We start from the raw sequence: 23960 nt of genomic DNA, 5'->3' as shown, positions 1-23960 counted from the left end.
TGCAAATTGATAACTTGCTATAAGACTGTACATAAAGTATTTTATCCGCTTGAATTCTTCTTTTAAAAAAATCCCCTTCCTCTTGCTATTTTTGTTGTTGTTGCTGGAGAAATTGAAGGGGACTGTGGATGCCACGTTAGTGTGTGGTTAAGGTAGGACAAGGCACGTGCCTGTTTCATGATATGTAACTGTAGCTATGTGTTTTCCTACGTCAGTTGTCAGTTGATGCTGATCTCTGTTATCCAAGCTGAAGGCTTAGGGATGGGGAACCTGACCCTCTATATGTTGTTGGACTCCACTCCCATGTAACCCAGGCAGCATGGCCAATGACCAGAAAGATGGAAATTCGATTCCATCATTGTCCAGAGAGCCACAGCTTCCCCATCCCAAGATTAGTGAAATCTTCAAGCACATGGTGTACATTTTCTCTCTGTGTTTATTACGGTGGGGATTTGGGGTTAAAAAAATGAGATGCAGGTACTCAGAAAAAGGAAGTAATGGTCTTCTGTACTGGTGAGTGTCCAAATCCTATCATTGCGATACTATTCAGGCATTCAGATCCTGTGTCTGTTTCCACCACTCAGTGGTAAAGCTGCATGCTCCTACACTGGGGGTGGAGAGCAGGCAGGGGCATGGCTGGTGCATGTCCTGGGGGTGTGGTGTGCCGCCTGCAGGGGCGTGGCATGTGTCCTGGGGGCATTGCACACCGCCCGTGTCCCAGGGGCGTGGTGCACTGCCTGTGGGAGCCTGACGCACAACCCGGTGGGGGGGTGCACAGCACGTGTCCGGGGGTGGCTGCAATGGTACCTCCCTCCCCGATGGTGCCAAGGGCGGTGTGCTCCACCCCCCTTTTCCTCTGCCAGTGCCTCCACTCCTTCTGTGGTGGGCTTGCATGTCTCCACCATTCACTTTTGTGTGCGAGGAGGGGGAGGTCTGACAATAAGAGACTTTCCCCAAGATGTCCAATCTTCCTGCGTAGAGTACTCTGCCCTCTTCAAACCTTTCCCTGAACGTATGGGAGGAAGGGCCAGTGGGGATGCCCAGCGGATGAGCCCCACACTCTGCTCAACACAGTGAATATGAGTGCATGAGTTGAATGCAACCTTTAATTAGTACTGTTTAATGCCACATTGAGTGGGCATTCTGCCTAGAAAATTAGGACATAAATTTTTAATACAAATATATAAGAAAATAAAATTTCATCATCAGCTAAAGTTATTTTGTGTTTTCATTGATTCCCATGAATAAATAGCATACTGCATTATCAACATTATCATTTAGTGACCCTTCTTTTTGCATTTTTTTACGTACTACCACTGCACAGTAGGTAGAATATGCATGTCCTGCATTTTCAGTTTTGCCTTGTCCCTTGTTACATCTTGTCTGTCGCAATCATCACTCTTGACAGAACTACTTGTTGTGTTTGCTTTGTGTGGGCTTGTCTCTTGCTTTTTATTACCCCCTTGATGAAACATGCAGAGCATCTCCTGACTGTGTTTGAAGGGCCTTTTAACTTCCGTGTACTGCTGCTTGACCAACACAAATTGATGGGTTTGCATAATGTTTGAAGCATGATCTGCCACCCTAATTCAGCTCTACAATTATATGAGTCTTGGAAAACATGACCACAGGAGGACACACACCATGAAGGCAATGGGGCAATGCTCCTGAGGTTCCGAATAAAAGAACACCACACTTTCAGGTGCAGGTGTACTTACTTTGATGAGGTAATTGCAGGGGGTTGTTTATTCCTCCCCTCTTAGAAAAACTTAAAAGTCATCACTCCAAGCAGCAGCTAGCCCGCACTCTACAATCCCTTTCAGAATGTGGCCAGGATCTACCATCGTTCCCAGGGGCATCTGGCCCATAGTTTTAAAGGGAACTGCAGCTGGGTATGAGCACAGCAGAACCACCTGTGGTTTAGTAGCTCAGCTTTTCTACAAAAAAGAGGAAAACTTCCTCACCCACAAGATTTTACAATTTTTAGGGAATGGTTCCTACTAAGCCCAGGTGTGCTGAATTGTGCACGCGCGTGCACACACACACACACACACACACACACACACACACTGGTACCTCAGGTTACAGACACCTCGGGTTACAAACACTTCAGGTTACAGACTCTGCTAACCCGGAAGTAGTACCTTGGGTTGAGAACTTTACCTCAGGATGAGAACAGAAATCACGTGGCAGCAGCGGCAGGCCCAATTGGTTAAATTGGTACCTCAGGTTAAGAACAGTTTCAGGTTAAGAGGTAGGTAGGTAGGTAGGCTGAATGCTTTAGTTCAGCACTAGTTAACTTTTTTTTTTCAGACCATGAAATTGTTGAAGTCCGCATTACTATACTGACTTCTGTGCTCTTCAGAGAAAGTTGTTTTCCCACAGAGAATACTAATGTCCTAGGCTAAGCCTTAAGTTACTAGAGACTTCCCCAAATCAGCTGAAATGTCTAATCCACTTAGGACATATTCCAGGAGGCTGGAAAACAAACTGCTCTGGTGGTTCAATCTTGAACAATTCCATTATGTCTGCAGTTGGGAACCTGTTGTAATGTGGAGTCGGGTTTTGCTGAAGCTTGTTCATTCAGTACTTTGCCTTTGCTACTTCACCCCCCCCCCCCTTTGCTGGTTATATTCTGTACTCACTGTTGCTAAGATCCTTCAGATGTTTCCTGAGCTCCAGTGACAATTGGTAGTTATTGGGGGTTGCTTTAGTTTGCAGCATCATTATTTGTTATGTAATTAGTAACAGGAGTTGGATGCGACCACCCCAAATGTTGTTGCTAACATTAGCAACACAAGTCTTGCCTATCTAAGTGCCTAATTAGTTCAACAAGGGCCACTTTCCTTATATCCCTCCCCAATCACTGAGGTCTTCAGGGGAGTGTCACTGTGAGTAGTCCCTCATGGCTCTGGTGCATGGCTTGTCTCCACCAGGAGGTGTGTGTTTAGTATTGTGGGCCCAACTCCTTCCCAGCTGAGGCCAGACAGGCCTCCCTCCCTACTAAACATCCAGCACCTACTGAACTCTCTTTTTAAAAATCCCAGCAGGCATTCTAATTGACGTTTGATTTTATAGTTTGAACTGATATTTATTTTTTGTATTGTATCTCTGAAGACTGCTTAGAGATGGTGGTTAAGCAAGATGTGATTGTTTAAATAAGTAAACAGCCTCATCGCCAATCTGTCCCCATCACTATCTCTGGACATGGGGTTAAGCCTTCCTACTGGGCTACTGTAGCTCTGTTTAATTAGGCACACACCTGTTAGCACACTACCTGTTGAGTCTGCAGTGTGCAATGGGACTTTTAAAAACCCAACCAACCTCATACACATACCTTCTAGATCATGGCCATGTGCCCTTCTTTGGATATTTTCTCTCTCTATATATATAATCTGAAAAGTCGCCGGGGCAGGCACATAGGTCTCCTGCTCACAGTCTTCCCTACTATGGTGAGATCTGTTGTATTTCTACTTAAATTATAGTCATTTACTTCTAAATTTACATTTATGCAATTAGCATATGTAAATTATAGTCAAATATTTCCGTGGTGCATAAGTTGCCACCCTGTTTGAAACTTGTGTGAGAAGTTACTTCTGCCTTCTTTTGATCCTGTTTCCCCACAGAACCTGAAATTTCATTGGAGAAACTGAAATGCATTTCTGATGTCTGTGTATCATAAATAAATCCCCACGCATACTCACGCAAACACTCATGCAAGTACACACACATAAAAAAATTGCTTGGATGTTACTGGCCATACTAAATGGCAAACCTTGATATATGCGGTTTTTCTCTATTTCTCTCTAGGCTGGTGGTTAGGGTTTCCAGGGATATTTCTGCAGAATGAAAGTAAACAGTACTAGCTTTAGAATGCCTTGAATCATTAAAACCATCTCTCATATCTTTTCTCCAAAATCCTGTTTCAGAAATTGATGGCGTAGGTTCAGAAGCACTTACTGATCTATGAACAAGAAGAACAGGTTGACTTCTAAGGTGTCACATTTCTGAATCTGTCTTATCTTATATTTACTTGCTCCTTTTCAGCAGGAGAAAAGTCTTCCATTTTTTTGCACCCCACTACCTATTATTATCATTATTATCATTGGATAACTTTGATATGCCTTGGCAGGTTAGCAGTATCACAGTTTACTTTGAGAGACATGCCCACCTATTTGCCGGTCATATACTGAAAATCTTATAGCACTTCTATTCAGAAAACACTTTTATGTGTGGGGTGGAACCCATGAAACCAGCATGGATTGCATTTATTTATGGACCAGGCAGGCACATTATGTGACCCATGAGGGCAACAAAATAACCAGACTGTACAACGGTGATGGGATAAAATCAAGTCAAATATTTAATGACAGCCGCAGGCAGGGAAAGGGTTGGCATGGCATTGGGTCTCGCGATCAGATCATCATTCCACAAGCCCCATGTTGATGGAATGGATCCGCTGGGTTTGGATCACTCCAAACCTATTCTGTGTGAGTCGGCCAGTGTTGAACCTTGTCATGGTGCAAGCCAAGCAAGCTAGGTCTCATTGGGGGACCAGGGTTCAGATTCCAACCAGGCAGATACCGAACCCACGCTTGGGTTTGCCATGATCAATCCTCCCCTTAGGCCCCTTATAGGCCCCTATACTGTATTAATCCTGACCAATGTCATTTCCACCCTCATACAATGTTCTTCTATTTAACAGAGGAAAGCCATGATTTCACGGAGAGAAAGGAGAAAAAACCAAGTGCCAATCAGGTTGGGGGGGGGTGTCATTTCTAGCCCTGTCAACAGTGACCAAAATTGCTCAGTGAAGGCTGGGCGGGCGGGAAGCTCTCAGAGCAAAATGGCTGTGAGCTCCAGTCTTATATAGGCTTTTCCCTCCCCTCTTCAGCAAGGGCTCATCAGACAGCTTTTTTCCTGTGAGCCCATCACACAGGGAAGATATTGGGCAAAGCCTTGCCCAGGATTTTGCTGTAATCTATGGGCCACAGTGCCACTGGGCAAAAGCATCCCGTACTTATTGGGCATGGAATGGGGGCTTTTCAGCTTTTTTACTCAGCTTTTCAGTGAAAGGGCTCTCAGAGCTGCTCACATTAATTTAAAAAAACAAACAAACAATAATACAGACTATACCAGGCATCCCCAACCTGCGGCCCTCCAGATGCTTTGGCCTACAACTCCCATGATCCCTAGCTAACAGGACCAGTGGTCAGGGATGATGGGAATTGTAGTCCAAAACACTACAAGCCGAAGGTTGGGGATGCCTGGACTATATTATAAAATGATCTGAGCAGCACACCAATATCAAACCAAATTAAAAGGCCTCTGTTCATACATATACTGACTTATTAAACAAAGATTTGTTTGTGTTTAGCATTATGTGCAAACCAAGCTATAATGTGGTAAACTACCCCAAATCTGTGACTCCTGTCTTCCTGCTTCTATGCATTTCTGGCCCTTCTTTACACAATCTTGATGTATCAAAATTTTCTGACTATCAGCAATGAACCTGTTATTGTGTTTTGTTGGGGGGCAGAAATCAGCTGGAAGTTCATTGGCTGAGGATAGCCCACAAAACAATTTTATTCCTAGCATCCAATACCTCTACCAAATTTTAATTAAAGATTTGGCAACAATTTTGTCTGTGGTTTCATTGGCAAGGAAAGAAAATGTAGTTGTTTCCAAAAGCTGGATGAGAGAGACAGATTCCACAGCTTCATGTTGTATTTTTCTTTTGGTTTTATATGCAGTACCCTGCTGGCAGCTGCTTAAAAAAGCAATGAGGCACTGTGCTCATTTGATTCCAGGGCTGTCTCATGTACTTTTTGTGCCTTCTACAAAGCTTCACTGCTGTTATTTGGTTATCGTATGTTGAAATCCTATGCACTATCTTTTGCTGTATATTTTTGTTTTGTCTTCAAAAAGTGTATACATTTTAAGGAAAAAATGGATGTTAGTTTCAGAAAGGCAGAGCCTGTGTGCATTGTGCATGCATGCGTACTATGTGGGGAAGACCCAGAAGTACGGTAGGTTTAAGTCCACATGTTCTTTTTCCATATTGAGAACATTTCATTTGGTTCTGAGACCTGGCTGTTTCTCAGATCTCTCTGTTGTGACTGGAGCTGCCATACCCACACAAACCGCCCCTGATTTCAGCTCAGAGGTTTCTCTCTGTCTTCACCACCAATGGGCTCCATGCCCTCTCCTGTGCTGCTGCTTGAACAGAGGTGAAAGTAGACTTTCTTTCACCCGGGTCAAAGACCCGGTTCAGCACACCAACCCACGTGCATTTGCAGACACGAACACACACAGGCTGAGAGCCTCAATGGCACTCCTGAAGGTTTCACCCAGGGCAAAAAAAACGGCTAGCCCCCATAAGTATAGGACTGGCTTGAAGCACCCGGGGGGAGCACTGGGCTCTGTTTCGTGTGTCGATCCTGACATTCGGTACAGCTCCTCTTCTTTACTTTGCCTCTTCTTCTCTCCACTCTTCTGTCTTTGCTCTTCTTCTCGCTCCTGGGCCAACTGCACTAAAGAATTCCACAGTGCGGTGGGCCTTTAAAAGTGTTGCTGCCTGGCCTGGCCAGCCAGCAATGTTCCGCCCTGGCAGTGCCACTAACTGGACGGCCTCAGTGGGCACTTTTGGTGGGAATCTATGCCCAGCCCCAGGGCATGGGGAATTCCCTGCAACAGCCAGTGTGTGCAGCAAGAGGAAAGAGGCTGGAGCATGAGGGGCTGCAAACATCGCCCCCGGGAAGGCAGTGAGCGGCCATTCCTGCACAACATGCATATCATACACGTCACATTTCCTGAGGGCTCCTAGCCTCTGTCTCTTTTCACCAGGCCCTGCTGAGGTGCCAGAATGTTTTATTACAGGATCTTGTATTATATTTGTAAAATGTAAATCAGCCTTTGTCACGAAATGATCACAGGGCAGCTCACAACAGAGAATGAAACTACAGGCATGTAAATATAACATGTATTTTTCTAAAATGTATAATTGCTTTTAAACTGCTGGTTTTGTTTAGATGTTAACTTCCTTTTAATGTTTGCTCTTATCAATATTTTAAATGAATATTTTAGATTGTCCTTAGAGGTCTTCTGTGGAGTAAGCAGTATATACATTTTGTTAAATCAGAGGCAGATTTAGGAGAGCACGACCAGTTTGGTCGAACTGGGTGCTGAGCCTCAGGGATGCTGCAAGGATGCTACAACTATCATTTAGAATGGAGTGTGATAGGTGGGAGGCACTGAATTTTAGCATCACAGAGGGTGTTGCTGAAATTTGAGACGCCAAGGCTAATCAGTCAATAACGTTAATACATCAAACTACTTAGAAAATATTGTAGTTAAGCACTAAAGCGGTACCTCAGGTTACAAACACTTTGGGTTACAGACTCCGCTAACCTGGTAGTAGTACCTTGGGTTAAGAACTTTACCTCAGGATGAGAAGAGAAATCGCACGGCAGCAGCGGGAGTCCCCATTAGCTAAAGTGGTACCTCAGGTTAAGAATTGTTTCAGGTTAAGAACGAAATTAAGTTCGTAACCAGGAGTACCACCGTATATAAATAGCTTAAATAAAAACAAACAATTAAATAAATTGTTTTTTAAAATGAACAAGATTCACAAATCATAGGCAATCCTTTCTCCTCAGAAACCATTCAGGGTTACATTCTATGGGAGAAATAAGACAGTAATGGACATTTTATGTGTTTGGTGCATTTTATTTATTGATAATAGTTACATCTCATTTGCATCTTATTCTCTCTCACACACAAAGTGACAAATCACCTAGTTGAGAAATATACCTTTCCCCTGTTTTGAGAGGCATCTTTTAAAAAATCCTAGGTGCTGAGCTCTGTTTGAACATTCTTGGTGCCTTGTGTGTGGGCTGGGAATTTGGGGCCCGTGTGGCAGAGCCTGAGGTATTCATTAAATTTTTTATTGTTCTGAACAGTGACAAGCATCTTTCTTAGAGATTTTGTACATGTTTAAAAGATACACTGTGGGGTTAAAAAAGCAATCTCTTCTGTAAAGCAATCTCATACTTACCCGTTTATAAAAAGCTGTGGACAAAGCTGGAATTGAGTTTATTACGAACAAAAGCAGTTTCAAAACAGTTGTTATGACAACCATCTGAGTCACATCATTAGACTCACTTTTTGCTGTGCCGGCTGGGCTGCTGCCATCACCACCCTCTCGCCTCAAAATATATATTTTAGGTTTTTAAAATTTACATATAAATTCGTACATGAAAAACAACAACAACTATGGCTTTGGAACCCTTCATAAAAGGATGTTAAGCACTTTATATTCATTATTTCATTTATTTTAACAATTCTCTTGCAAGGAACTCATTTCAACCAGGAATGAGTTTCTCAGGCTCCTGAAGAAAATCCCCTCACAGAAGCAAGTTCCCACTGGGTGCTGGAAGAGGAAGAAAAGCTAGACCACCTTTGCAATTTCAGCACCAGGGATAGTGTGCTCTTGGGCACAAGAATTTTGCTCTATCATAACCTGTATCCATAAAGGGGGGGGTATTTATTTCTAGGGTTGTCTCTTTTCCTGACATGACTTTTATGTAAGGCAGAGTGAAAATGGCATCTCAAAATTTTCTCTATTTCTGAAGGGCAAAGTAGGGGAGCGCTGGGCTGGCTGTATTCTTGAGGGAGAATGTGAAATTCTCTTAACATTTCTCTGCAGGGAGAATGTGCCTCTTTTCTTTTCTTTTCTTTTCTTTTCTTTTTTTCTTTTCTAAAAAACAGCAACAAAACCCTGTGTCTTAGATGTGTGACAGAGTCCTGCAATTATGGGGAAGACCGTTATTTTTTCCATTAAAATGAATCTTATGATTAAGCTAAAATACTTATCAGTGTAACAAAATAGCCTCGTGGTATCTGTGGTATCTCATTAACTGAGATCCCTTTCTGCCTATGTAATGGAGAAGAATGCCTCAGTTTCTGTCAAGCCTGCTGTGAGCATCCATTTAAATGACCACTCGCCAAATACTTTACATCAAACAAAGTGTACACATTCATATTAGAAGCAGTTGAATCTGTCTGCTTCTTAATGGCAATGAACTATCATTGAAACATGTCTGTCTGGAGAGAAAAAAACCCTATCCCCCTACCTTTTTTGTTCTGATTGTGAGAGGTGGGGGTTCATTAGTATTTCTTCAGCTTTGTGCTGCAGAACATGGAGATACCGTCAGAATTTGTATTATCACATGAATGAGCCATGGATCTACTCCAGCTCTTCAAGCCTGCTCACTTTCTGTTGCAGCATTACAGCAAGTCTAACCATGTCTACTCAGAAGCAAACCCCATTGCAGCCATAGTTGTTAACAGAATTAAAATGCCAAAGGAAAGGTGGAGGGGACCATACAAGCTGGATGTTTTTCTGACAACTAAGGAAACTGCCTCTACTGTATGGCCTGAAGGCACATGATATTAGTTTCTTTAGCATATTTATATTCTGCCTTTCTTCCTCCATGGTATGTGCACTGAGTTCCCAGGTGGTCTGCCATGCAGCAGGGACAGAACAAACCCAGACCTCTATAACTTTTAGCAAGGTGGCTGCAGCGTATAACCTCAGACTTTACTGAAGCTAAGCAGCCTGAGTCTGCTCATTGCTTTCATGGGAGACCCCCTGGGACCCCCATGGATGTGGCCTTGAGTTTCAGGAAGACAGATAGGGTATACATGAATAAATATGATACTTAGTTGCTCTCAAATATTAAGCTGAATAAACTAAGCAGCAAGCAATGAAACCTGCAGTGCCAATGAAAGATACCCGGGGGGGGGGGGGAATCATTAAACTGTATTATTTCCAGATCACCTTTTAGCAGCAACAACAAAATGCCTGGAAATCAGAATTGTAGAAGTTTAAAGTGTTTTCAAAATAAAACAAATGATATGCCAGCGTGCCTCCTTAGTAAAGATGACCAGTATTTGAACTAATGCAGAGGGACTTTTCTTAATTATAGCCTCAGCCTGTTGTCCGCACAATTGTTTAATTAGCTGTTATAGTTGTACTTTGAAAAAATAGATAATTCCATGTGACAGTCCTTTAATCTCTATATTCAAAACCTCCAGAAATTACAGCCCTCTATGGAATTGTTGTGGATACGTGTAGTTTTTGGGAGGGTGGTAAAACAAGATCGCAGAGTTAAAAGCCTGGCACCAAGTTAATTTTTTAGAAAATAATAGACCTTATTAAAGAATCATAAATATGTCAGAAATGAGAGCAGTAATAAATGGTTTGGGTTTGCAGAGTAGAGTTTCTGTTTCCTCTCTACTTTGAAGTTCCAAGGGAAAGTGCAGTGAGTTCAACACATACTGATGATGGTGATGATATTAATGATGATAATTGTGTGTTGCTAGACTTCCAGCTGAGAGTTTTGAGACAATGAAGCACTACAAACTTAAGAAGAGTTTGTAAGTAAACCATTTTTAACCTCCCAATTGTATGGCCTCTTTCTATGCTAAGGGAAGAGGGAAACTTTGGAAGCAATTTAGAAGGGGATATTTAAAAAGTCCAACAGCCTATGTTTTCAAACTTTACTTTGCTGCATTTTTTTGTGAATTTAAATCTCTGCTAGGGAGTACTTGCCCTAAACCTGAATCTAGGCATCCAGGAATTCTTCTTTTTATACCTATAGCTTTTATTTCTACCAAAATTCCAACACCAACACGGCCAATTGGTGCCAAGGAAAGATAGAACTTTTTTATGTATGCCACAACAGCAGCAAGAATACTTATCGCAAAGTATTGGAAGACACAAGATCTACCCACCAGGGAAGAATGGCAGATGAAGCTGATGGACTACATGGAATTGGCGGAAATGACTGGCAGAATCCGAGACCAGGGAGAAGAGTTGGTGGAAGAAGATTGGAAAAAATTTAAAGTATATTTACAGAAATATTGCAAAATTAATGAATGTTAGAAGAATGCTGGAATGAAGCTATATGGCTTTAGCAGAAATGTAATAAAGAATTAAGTAAAAACTGACTGATAATGGGCCAAAATGGAAAAATTTAAGGTTAGACCATTAAGATAAATTATAGAACAAAAACTGAGAAAGATGGAATTTGCTGAAATAGCTAATTGAACTAGAATACAAAAAAGGGAGGTGTGAGGAGGTCGATGAAACAAGTAAATGAAAGGTAAAGATATGGAATATTGGATGTGTGTTTTAATGTTTTTGTTTCTTTTTGTTGTCTTGTTGTATTGTTCTTCTATGTTTTTCTTTTTATGTATTGTAAGGTATGTTCTGTTAAATTTTCTATTGTTTTCTTTTTTTCTTTTTTCTGTAAACTTCTAATAAATATCATTTTAAAAAACAACAACAAAATTCCAACACCAACAGTGAGGATCGGGCGTTGTACTGGGTTGTATGTATATTCCTTCCTTAGGCCTCATCTGCACTATACAGTATCATGCTACTTTAAACAGTCATGACTTCCCACCAAAGAATCCTGGGAACTAAAGTTTGTCAGGAGTGCTGAGAGTCACTAGGAGATCCCTATTCCTCTCACAGAGCTATAGTTTACAGAGTGGTTTAACAATCAAGCCCTCTTTCCAGGGAACACTCTCTCTAGGTGGATATCAGGTATTATTATTTATTATTGAATTAATATACTGCCCTATACCCAGAGGTCTCAGCGGTTCACAGATAAAGTGCTATTTCAGTGGTAAAGCCCATCTTGGGAACTCTCTCCCACTGCAGGTGGTGCTGATGGTTTTCACTTCTATTGCTTCACTTGTTACCGTAATCTGAATGTTTTATTGTTTTATATATATTATTTAACTGTTGTTGTTAGCTATTTTGGAGGGTTTTATTTTATTAGTTATTTTTAATGTAAACAATTAAATGACTAAAAAAATCCTTCCAGTAGCACCTTAAAGACCAACTAAGTTAGTTCTTGGTATGAGCTTTCGTGTGCATGCACACTTCTTCAGATACACACTGTGTATCTGAAAGCTCATACCAAGAACTAACTTAGTTGGTCTTTAAGGTGCTACTGGAAGGAATTTTTTTTTATTTTGACTATGGCAGACCAACACGGCTACCTATCTACAATTAAATGACTGTACCCCTATTCTATTTCCTTTCCTTGGTAAAGCTTCTCATGAACTCCCTCCCCTGTGCGACCTCTCATTTCCCTCTCATTTCCGCAGTCATTGACATGAAAATGAAAGGTAAATCTTTACCTCCTTGGAGGTTTCTGTACATACATGAAGGGTCAGTGCTCAGAAAACAGCTTTAAAACGATGTAGTTGTTGTGAGCAATATGTTGCTATAGCCCTAAGTAACCAAGCAGTTTTTCTTAAAGTTAACTTGTTTGTTCAGTTTCTGATCCTTCCGTGTTACAGAAGTTCATTATTCAGTGAACCTATCCTGAGGGTGGCAGGCAGATCTTGAACAAGCAAAATAAGATTTTATTAGCTTCGGACAGCATCTTGGCACATGGATCTTGGGAAAAAGCTGAAATAAATGAGCTCAGTGGTGCTACCAATTATTCTCCTGAAGCACTCAGTAACTAGAAATCCTAAGGCAGTAATGAGCTAGCATACGACTCTCGGTGCCTGACTACCTGTGGTTTGACTTCCCTCAAACAGCTGGGCTACAAATTGAGTTCACTGCTCTCTGGTTGTGACTTTCCACAGGTTTGAAAAACAAACATATCATCGTAAATCATTTGCTCCTTGGTCAGCCATAGACAGCTGGTTCATTTCTAGGAATGGTCTAGATGCTGGCTTTTCTTATGGATTCCAGCTTCCCTCATGGCCTAGTTGCCTTAAAATAAATGGACTGGTATCTCTCAGTATTGTGACCTTCTGGTAGACTGTTTCATAAATGCTGCTGCTATGTTTATTCTCCAGTGAGGTCCCATTTTAAATTTTATTTATTCAGATAAATTTTATGTATTCAGAAGTGGCATTGGGCAGCTGTTATGCCATTACTGCACGCCCACATGAATCAAGGTTAAAGATCTAAACCCAAGCAGTTGTTCTGGAGCTATTAACTTCATAAGAGGAATCAAGTAATACTGCTTAAGATTAAGAGCACTTCACTTGTTGGATGGTAAAAGGAAGTCTAATGAATTTGTCCATCATATTTCTTGCCCTCTGCCACCACAAATCTAACCATAAATATCTAAGACCTAAATTGCCTACGAACTTGACTTCAGCACACAGCCACATGTCACTGAGGTTTCTGGGTAAGAGAGGCTGACTTGAAAGAAAAGCTACTCTGTTCAATGCACACTATTTATTTATTTTTATTTTGAGGTCTACAAATAACTATGTATGTACATATACATATAATAAGAGGTCAGTTCTCACACTGGGAAACTTGTCATTCTCTTTGTACCATAAAACAACAATCAACAGTGAATGCTACAAAGAAAAATCTTGAGACAATCATTTTCTTTCTTCTTCCTGGACTGCTAAACATTCATCTTGCAACCTTGAAACAGACAAGACAGTTGCTTGATGCTTGTTAACTTCCAACCCCCCCCCAAAAAAACCCAACACAGAATTCAGAACAACAAGCATAGTTCTACAAGCCTCTGAATTCCCTTGGTGAGCAACAGCAGAAGGAATATGAAAAGTAACAGCTCTATAGTAAAGCTTAAATATAATGCAGATTTTTTTATTAATTTTACCTCAAGATATCAGTAACATGGGGCAGGAAACATTACTGAGGCAGGATTTAGTGATAGGTGACATTAAAGGAACGTGAAGACTTGGGGTTTTGTAAAATGTTGTAGGGCAGGCACGTCCAACAGATAGATCGTGATCTACCGGTAGATCACTGAACTTCTGCGGTAGATCACTGGCTCCCCTAAAAATGCTCAGCATTTTTGCCCTGCACCCCAAAAAGCGGGGCTTTCCTCCTCCCTAAAAATAGCTCAACAACACTGAGCTGAACCCCACCAAACAGGGCTTTCCTTCCTAAAAGAAGCTCAACAACTTTGACCTGAATCCCCCAAAAGGGGGTAGATAATTGCCATTTTTTAACTCTTTGAGTAGATCACAGTTTCTTGGGAGGTGGCCACCCCTGTTGTAGGAGAAACCCCTGAAGCAACCCCTGTGTAGTTGTTGGGGATTAAAGAACCTGAGAATACGCTTTAGTCTTCAGAGGAGGCCCTGCTGTGTCCCACCAGCGTCGGAAGCAGACGGGTTTGCAGACACTAGAGATAATGACTTCTTGGCAACAAGACCCAAGTGATGGGGACTGTTGCTTTGGAAAATTTCAGTAGACCCTCCCCTACTACACATGCAATCTGTTTTTATGTGACAAGTGAAGACTTCTTTGTTCAGATGTGATTTCCAGCAATGTGCTTTACTTCATATTAGTTATTATGATGGTTGTTTGCTCTTTCTGTGTTGGTTTTGAATTGTTATGGAGGCTGCCCATTGTTCTTTCTTTTATTTTTGTCTCTTTTTTATTAGATGCCATTTTAAAGGTTTGTGTTTTGGTTTGTTTGTTTGTTTGTTTGTTTGTTTTTAATGATGCTGTTAACTTCCTTGGGAGTTGCCCTTTAATAGATATGTACCGGTAAATATCAGAGGTTGTGTGTGTTTCACCAACAAATGGCAATCAGGTTTCTGATTCTTTTATAAAAATAACCTGTTGTCTTTAGTTCACATGCCACTGTTAATCACTGTTACAATATACGAGAGGCACGTAGACCAACTGAAGCATTCCATTTTCAACATAATCATGTGGAAGCTTCTCTTTGCAAATAGTTTTATGATAGGGCAATCATGTATGAAATCCTTACCTTATGAGCTCCATCACTTAGAAAGTCTTCAGGTCAGTTGACTGCAGGCTTGCTTTCAGACTTTATGGGCAGAACCAATACAACAGGAAGATACATTCTTAATGGCCTCCATTTGGTATCCATAACATAAGAATTGGCCCTTAGACAATTTAAAAAGTCTCTTGAAGATTGACTTTAATACCCAGAATGAAGGTGCTTAGGTTTGTGTTTATGCTTCAGCTTGCAGTTTATGGCCTCCTTCTGTTTTGCATTGCTTCGGAGTTTCGTTAAAATCTTTGCCCTCCTCTGGTTCTTCTAAAGGATATTGTTGTTGTTCCTGTTTCTTTGTTGCTAATACATTTCTATTGTGGCAGTAATTTTTATGACTTTAATAGTATTTTCCTCATGTCTTGATGGGTAGGAAAGATGCTCTTTAAATCCGTAAAAGAACAATACCTCTATCTATCTTGACTAGGATTCCTAGCACACATTGCGCCTCAGGGATTTCTACTTGGGTTTAAAAGCCAACACAACACAAGTACTGTGTCTGAGTTAAGGACTTGACAGCTGTTAAGATACAATGTGTAAGGGCAGCTGAGGATAAGAGCCACATGGCAACCAATTCATTGTTTCAGAGTCAGATGTTCATCATCTGGTGGCTGGAGGAAAGACGGTGGAATGAATTGCCTGTGATGTTGACTGTTGAACATCTAAGTAGCAATCACCCTGGATTTTAGATACATAAATATGCAGCCATTAAGACATACTAAAGTCATATCTTCTTTTTCCAGCTGCCTCAGTGTTAGAAGCATCTTGTAACTGCAAAATACCTACGCGCCTATACACACTTTTTATTTCTGCTTAAAAAATACCCTGTTCCTGCAAGTATAAGGAGTTCAAATGGACTCCAAAGTTCATCACCCAGTCTGTGGGCAGCAAATTTGGAAGACCATTTCTCTGAGTTTTTCTAGGGGTGGCAAAATTTGGGTGGCTGCTCATCTTTAGCAGTAAAGATGGGATCTTCACTTGTTTGCTTTCTTATTTCTCTGCCCCATTACTTAAGGAAATGGTGGCAACTCTAGGATGGACAAAAGTCTTCTATCAAGTGAATGCATGTTACATCTTGAAATAATTTCAAAAAGTTCACCCCCTCCCATGGTCAGTGGTATGCATTATAATTGTTGCAGGTAACATCTCTGTGTTCACACCAAATATGGAAGGGATATATTTCACATGCACACCTGTCTGTATGTATCTAGGAAAAATAGGCTCATTCTTCTTTTCATGACATGTTTAAAGACTTACATGAATATTATATTTTTCCACACTTTATACACTTGCTGTGGAAAACAGTCCTATAATACTGGAGTTTCCTGCAGAGTGCCACTGCCCCAAATATGGCTTATGGATTAGTCTGTAACTTTGCTCAAGATATTGATGATGCTGTATAATTGAGGAGTGAGGGAAGAAGAATTCCTTCCAGGCCTGAACTTTAAGAAGAGTGAAGTTGCTGTTTATGGAATAGTTGGCTGTTCCCTTGCTTTCTTTGAGTGTGGTGGAAGGAGCCACATCACTGCTTTCGTGCTGTGTTTCACCTTTACTTTGGCTGTACTCCCATGACTTACAAAGGACCTCCTGTCTGCTCATCACAAAATATAATGGCTCTGCCCTACAGAGCATCTGTTTTGGGACTGAGCCAATCAATCCCAAATCAGAAAAGCAAGCCTCCTTGGCTTCCGTGAGCTGAAATGCAGCAAAAGAAGGCCAAAGACCTTTTCAAAGGAACAGAGCTCTGTGATTTAATCTCTCCTGAGAGACTTCGATCAAGAGTTTAATACCTGAAGACATCACTCTTAAGAAGCTGGGGCCTTTAAATCACCCATGCTAGGCAGCTGTTGTTGATTGTGAGGCCAGACAGAGCCATAATAAGGAGCACTACAACAGTTTGAAGCCCAACTGTTGCTATTAAAAAGTATTGTGCACTCATTCTGCCAAAGCAGTTACTAGATGTCGGATCAGTTGTTTTTTTGTGTGTGTTTTTTTACTGCCCTGTTTGTGAAGTCCTTTCATGTGTCAGTTTGAATGGATTGGGGCTGGGAAGTTGGAAGAATTGTCATTGCTTATTAGTGGACAAGAACAGTGTGCTTTAATGTCTTTTACCATGAGAAAATACAAGACGGATTCACATGTTTATCTCTGAGGTGGGTGTTTGTGTGTGTCTTCCAAACATAGGAAGAAGGAGCAATCTTCTAGTAAAAGTCATTGTATCTGATGAATACAACCTGGAATTTTCTACTGTAGGGACAAATATCACAATAGTCCCTATTTTCCATGGGCTTACAGTATAACACTGTCCCTGTTTTGCCACTGTTTTAGTCTTGGGGAAAGTGTCAGAATTCCTCTTGTGATTTCAGCCTCTGATCCCTTGAAGCTAAATATCTAAATAGAGAGATGGTGATACCTTGACTGTAAATAGAGATGGATTTGAAGTGTGGAAGGTGGGGCGGGGATAGATCAGAAACCAACTCTTCATGCCAGTATGAACTGAGCCCAATTATCCTCTGACGTTTGGCTTGGTTTGACTTGTTGCCAGCTATCCTGGATTTCTCTGCCCTTGGTTTCCTTTTGCTTTCCCTTTTCCCAAACTTAACAGCAAACATTTTTTAAAATATATCTGAAAAACTGAGATAATGATAATGTTAAACACATTATGACTTACCTTACTCTTTAAAATTTTCTGTATATTACCCTGATGAAGATGATGCAGCAGAAAACATAAAATGTGGGGAAAATTATTTTGTGTTGGATTGTCTGAAAACTGGATGGCATATCCTAATTCTAGTATAGAGAGAAATGAAGTTTTAAATGCTCTATATCACAAACTGCAGGTAGTCATCACTGTAAATTAGTCATGCGTAATCTACATATTAAAAGCTGATTTGGGGCTGAGTTATCATCACACCAAGCCAGCAATGCTAGCTCTAAATCATTGCAAAAAGGAGCTACACCTTCAGTGAAGTACTTCTGCTTACATCCCTTCATTATCTGCCCTGTCTTTGTGTATTTTTGATGTATTGTAGGGACTGAGAAAGGATCACTTTTCACTAACAGAACAGACCTGGTACAGAAGCATATAAGAGATCTGTAGAGTAACTTGAGGTGTTCCTACTGGAGACCTCCAGCTTGGATGAAAGAGCCTTCTCACATTTGCTTCAGCCCACCATACATATGAAATCTCTCTGATTTCTAATTTCTAAGACTAATTTACCATGTTCTTTCAGAAGTATTTTAAATTAGGGCATGTAGTTGTATTTGGGGTTTGTGCCATCTGCAAGAGTTGCTTTCTGTGAGAGGTCCAACGTAGACAATTTAGGTCCAGGAGGCACAGCTGTTGAGTGTAGAAATTAAATTCAAGGATTTTATAGTGCCAACAGAACTGTTAAAACAAAGACTCCCTTTTTTACCCTCCTGGGAATGCCTGAAAAAAAGAAAATCAAGCATGCATGCTTTTTTGTTCCTGAGAAGGATGGAGCAGCAGACACTGACCTATATCTTTGGGAGGCTGCCTGACTGTATTGTGTAGTCTTTTGCAAGGGCTCATCCAGACTTGCATTTGTGCCACAATTTATAGGCACACATCCATTGTTACCAGGCACATGTCTGAAAGGTTTTTGTTGTTGTTCTTTTGCTGCTTTGCCTGGGAAAACCCGCTCTTTACTGCTGAATCAGAACAAACATCAATCTGCAGAAACCTGATTGCCATTTGTTCTGATTCAGTGGTAAACAGTGGGTTTTCCCATGGAAAGCGGAGGGACCAAAAAAACAAAACAAAAATCCTGCTTGAACCTGTGCCTGGAAATCATGGACCTGTGTCTACAAATGATGGCACAAACAGAAGTCTAGTTGGCTAGTTTTTGTGGCTGATGCAAATATTGCCCCAGATAGAGGGTGCTGAAAAATCTTTTTGGGATTTTCACATGATCAGAACAATCACATGGGGCATCTCAATGGCAGCACCAGTCAATGGATTATTGGTTTGTTTGTTCTTGTTTTTATTATGCATTTTGGGTTTTTTGCTGGATTTTTTAATGCTGTGAATTACTGCCTTGAGATCTTCAGATGACGGGCAGCATATAAATTTAGTAACTAAATAAGTAATATATTGTGCACCACTGATTACTTCCACAAAGAAGCAGCTCTGGGTAACTTGCCTATAGGATAAGTCAACCCTCAAATGTCTCTCTCATTCACCATTGTTCTCAAGTGGTCGAGTGAGATGACCCAGTTTTGTGCCATTTACTAACCGATTATTGGATTTTGGTTGTGTTATTATTTTATTGTTTTTTACAGGACCAGTGCTACCATCAGGGAGAGTAAAGTGGCCACTTCAGGCAAACAATTTGGGGAGTCATGAAAGGGCATTAAATTGTAAGTTATTGAATGCATTATTATCATTACAGTACTTTGACTGTCAGGGAGTGGAGGAAAAGTTTCTGGGATTTTCTGTCTCAGGTGCCAAAATAACAACTCGCTTTAGTACTATGTGCATTGACAGGGTTGCTGGCAGGGAGACCATTTTCTGTCCTACCTCAGGCAGCAAAATGCTTTGGGCTAGCCCTAGTAGCTTGTAAGTGTAGACAACCATAGCATTTGTGGTTTTGTTTAGAAAAGAACACTAGAGTAGGGAAAATGGCAGGGCAGCAAATATTTTAGGGCAACCTGTGACTTTCAGATGTTGTTGGACTAAAGTTCACAACCTCCCTGACCATTGACCATGCTGACTGAAACTGATGGGAATCCTCCTACAGTTTTGCACACTGTCGCAGCTGTCCTTGTGTTCGTATTTACACAAGCAAATGCTTGCCTGGCAGCAATTGCTTTTGTGATGTCAGAGGTCGGAACATGTGTCTCTTAGATCGTAAAACTTTCCACATCTAATATATGTGATTTCCTGGTTCGATGTTTCCTTGTCCAAGTACATATTCAGAAAAGACTTGGACAACGTGTATTTTGCAATGCCTTCCACAGTATCACCAACATTCTTATTACCGTATTTTTCGCCCCATAAGACGCACCGGCCCATAAGACGCACCTAGATTTGGGGGGGGGGAAATAAAGGGAAAAAAAATTATTTCCCCCCCAGGTGCGCTGCGCTACACCAGGAGCTTGGGGCGTGCGGAGCTCAGCCTCAGCGCGCCCCAAGCTTCTGCGTGCCGGCAAGGTCTCCGCTAGCGTGGGAGAGCCGGGCGCCTCTCCCAGGGCTAGCGGACCCCTGCGCTAATCCAGAAGCTTGGGGCAAGCTGAGCTCAGCGCGCCCCAAGCTTCTAGGTGCGCGCAAGTAGTCCGCTGCCGCCCCAAGCCTCGCGCACCCGGCAGGAGGTCCCACCGGGTGCGCGAGGCTTGGGGCGGCAGCGGACTGCTTGCGTGCACCTAGAAGCTTGGGGGTGCTGAGGCTCCCCATGCTTCGGGCGACAGGCTGCCGCCCCAAGGCTTGGGGCTTGCAGACACTCGCCCGAAGCAGGGGGAGCCCTCCCGAGGGCTCCCCGTGCTTCAGGCGACAGGCTGCCGCCCCAAGCCTCGTGCACCCGGTGGGACCTCCTGCCGGGTGCACGAGGCTTGCAGACACTCGCCCGAAGCTGGGGGAGCCCTCCCGAGGGCTCCCCGTGCTTCAGGCAACAGGCTGCCGCCCCAAGCCTCGCGCACCCGGTGGGACCTCCTGCCGGGCGCGCGAGGCTTGCAGGCATTCGCCCCATAAGATGCACCCCGATTTCCTCTTCATTTTTGGAGAGGAAAAAGTGCGTCTTATGGGGCGAAAAATACGGTACTTCATGGGTTATCCGCCGTTCCCAGAACATCGTGTTTTGCATCTATCTGTTCATTACTATGATTTTTTTTAGTTGTTGTTTCTGTCAGTTCCAAATATATTTCTTTAATGATTTAATTAGGGTGCCAAGCAGAACTAAATGGAAAGCCTTAGTTGAGTCTAGACACCTATGTGGCAGTCTTCTTCTCTGTTAAAGCTATTCTGTAATGAAGAATACAGTGGTCCACTTTTCTTCCTCCAGTTTTGAAAAGAAATCTGGCACTCCATGTTCCTGTACCTTTGTCTGGTCCTGCTACCTCTTCACACAGTTTTTGCTTAAATGACAGGCAAAGTGTGGTATCACAGTCAGCACTGGAACTACTTGGGACTAGAGCATAGAAACCATATATATATATTGGAATTGGAGTAGAGCTCTACAGATATGTCAGTGTTACCCAGACTTGTGGAGCAGGCCGCTTATTCAGTCAAATTTAGAATGCAATATCATATCACACACTCTCTCCAGTTGGACGTGGTGCTGTGCAGATGAAAGTCACAAACGCTAGTGAATTATGCGCTTTGTAACTTGATGTTTTAGATGCTTTGTCAGAATTTAGATTCTTCTCTGTGTAATCTAAATTCAAATAAAACTGCTGCTGCTCACATCTTCCAATGAAAATGCAATTTTGGCAATAAACAAAATTGCAGTTCTTTGCTGTGTTGTTGCATATTGAGTTTGAAAACATTACGTCTCTTTATACTTAGAAAACAAGCATAAAGATATTTTACAGCAATTAAAGACAACAAATTATTTCCTTTTGCAATGCTTAAAGAAATGACTTTGTAGCTTCCTGCTACCCATCTATAACTATGCAGTAAAAAAAAGTCCCCATCTGTGCAAGTTGGTATTCTAATCCTACTATGCATTGTACTGAATTGCAGCCTCATTGAGAAGTGATAAATGGCTTGGCTCAGGACACTTCAGGGACCAGCTTCTCCCATCCTAGCCTGCCCACTACCCGAGCTGCTGAAGAGCCCCTTCCTTGTGTTCTGACAGCAGCCGAGGCATTGCTCCTTGGAAGGCGGAAGAGGGCTGGTCTTCTCCATGGCCATTTTCACCCCCTCTTTCCATATTTCCATAATCTGGCTGACACTGCTTTTTAAAATTATTCTAGCTGATCTTTGACCTCCCAGGATAAGGATTCTTTTGTGACCTCCTTTCTCTTTTGTTTCTTAGGTAAAACCAGTCAGTGGGTGAAACCAATCTGTTTATTTTTGGTGCTGTTGGATGAAAAAACTAACCTACTATCTGAAGGTAAGTGTTGCATCCATTACTCCATCCATGTCATGTGCCCTGCAGAAGTTATCCCAGAGGGAATGTATTTATTTATTAATATTTTTGTATACCGCCCTTCACCAGGAGGCCTGAGCAGTAGTTTGCATCTATAAAACAAATGCAATAGATCAACCCCCACCCCATATTGCATATTCCCAAGGGGAATACAGCCCATGGGCTGAAGATGGTTCCCCACACATCTAGGAGATTCATATATATCAACATAGCATATTGTAGTGCAGACATGGACAACCTTTAGTCCTCCAGACGGAATTCAACTGATGCCAGCCCTTTCCTTATATGCTATCCTAGTTAGAATAAGATACACAGAAGTTGTTTCTCATTTATCATCATCATGCTGCTGGCCTTTTCTAGGTGTAATGACCATGATATAGGTCCAACCTTCATGACTAACTGGCACAGTTACTTGAAATTGCTGTGCCTGGTGAGCTAGTTGTCTGCAGGTATATCTTGACCAGAACAGATCTTGTAGCAAGCCACTGCTAGCCCACTCAGGGGTGCCTGCATGCAACGTGTCTACTATAAGCCAAAACTAACAGCAATTTGAAGCATCACATAGTTTGTGTAAATTGGTCCTTGTCAAACAGTCATTAAGAACATTGATACTGAGAACACTGTAAAATAGGGGGAAACTTGGTATTTTTTTGCAAGCTCCAGGAGATTATGGGCTGTATGCAATGGCTGCACAGGTTGCAAAGTAAGGCAACCGATCTTTTCCTTTCCAATCTCCTGCTGTGTAGACCCTTAACTCCATGAAGCCTCTTCAGAGGGCTGTGTGGTCCTTCTGAACAGTGTAGTCCGTGTTGTAAAGGTCTGCAATGAGAGAGGGGCAAGTGCCTGAAATTGGGTGGCAGAATCTCACAACAGGAGTGCTCCGCTTGGGCACAGTTCCTTCACTCAGTTTCAGGTGTTAACCTCCTTCCGCTGCAGTCCCATATATCTTAGTCCCACATTGTTGAGGTCACCTAACACTCTGGAGATGGTTTTGAGGGCTGCACAGGGGTAGCTGTCTTCTAGTGTCATGATCATTAGATGCAACACCTGTCTAAAGGAATCACTTTAAGAAATACGTGCATAATTTAAAATGAGTAAGTGCTATCATAAAAAAGCAAATTAGTTGCATACAAATAAAAACAAAAGGAGACATAGAAACCAATGTGTAGAGCATACTTACAATAGCTACTCAAAAAAACCTCCCCTCCCTGTAGATTTTGTTCCACATCTGCTTTCAGTCCTAAATGTGTTATGTGAGTATAAAGAATAATTCATACCTCTTTGGAGAAAAGAACAGGTGAAGTAAAGTTCACACTTTTGCCAGAGACCTTTTTGTGAGGCCCAATTAAATGGAAGCCATTTATCTTTCTCTCTTTTCTATAGTAACAATGGAGGAAGGTCTTTTCCTGTATGGCAGAAAACTGGCATTACTTGAGAGGTAGGGTTGATTAATATATTTCTTCATCTTGTCCTTCTCATCTCTATGGGCTCAAGTGCCATTTTATTTTGTTTGGCTCCATTACCTTTAACAAAATGTATCAAATACTACCATGCTGTATATATGCTTTTGTCTGCTAACAAAGAGATGTTTTCATTTTCCTTACTATCAAAAACATATTTACTAGCTGAGCCCACACTGCGAAATATGAGAAAAAAAGAGGACATAAGGCTTAATTTCTCCTGCCTTTTTGCATTTTTAAAATGTGTCCCCAGACAAAGAGAAAACAGAATCCTGAAGCATTTTTCATTATTAGTTTTAAGTGTATTAGGATCTGTTGGCTGACTTTGCCTTCACTTTTAGCACTTTAAACACTTGATATCTTGATCGTCCCCTAAGCAGAGGAAAAACTGGCAGAGCAAAGATATTATATGCCACAGGTGGCAACTTAGCTTTAAATTTAGCATTTGACTCATAGTTGAGTTTGAAAGTGAATTACAGAATAATAAACCTCCAGTCAATACTTCATTTGCCCAGAGTACATATAAGCTGTGATCAACAGGGTTTTTCGAACCTGCGTCATTAATGCTAATG

General features: G+C 41.7%; 1 long non-coding RNA gene across 2 annotated transcripts in view; it reads left to right on the top strand.

The window, feature by feature from the left end:
• LOC310695159 overlaps nt 1–21892 on the top strand; it is a 60794-nt gene extending 38902 nt beyond the window's left edge. For both annotated transcript variants that reach the window (XR_014519957.1, XR_014519958.1), the window contains 2 exons: nt 19125–19202; nt 21815–21892. This is a non-coding gene — a long non-coding RNA (uncharacterized lncRNA). The remainder of the gene's footprint in view (nt 1–19124; nt 19203–21814) is intronic.
• The last annotated feature ends 2068 nt before the right edge of the window (nt 21893–23960 follow it).

This window comes from Podarcis liolepis (genome assembly GCF_965112155.1).
Source record: "Podarcis liolepis genome assembly, chromosome: 1".
In the NCBI taxonomy this organism is placed as follows: Eukaryota; Metazoa; Chordata; class Lepidosauria; order Squamata; family Lacertidae; genus Podarcis; species Podarcis liolepis.
The sequence above is the reverse complement of the archived record's forward strand: the minus strand, read 5'-3'. Positions and strand labels throughout refer to the sequence as shown.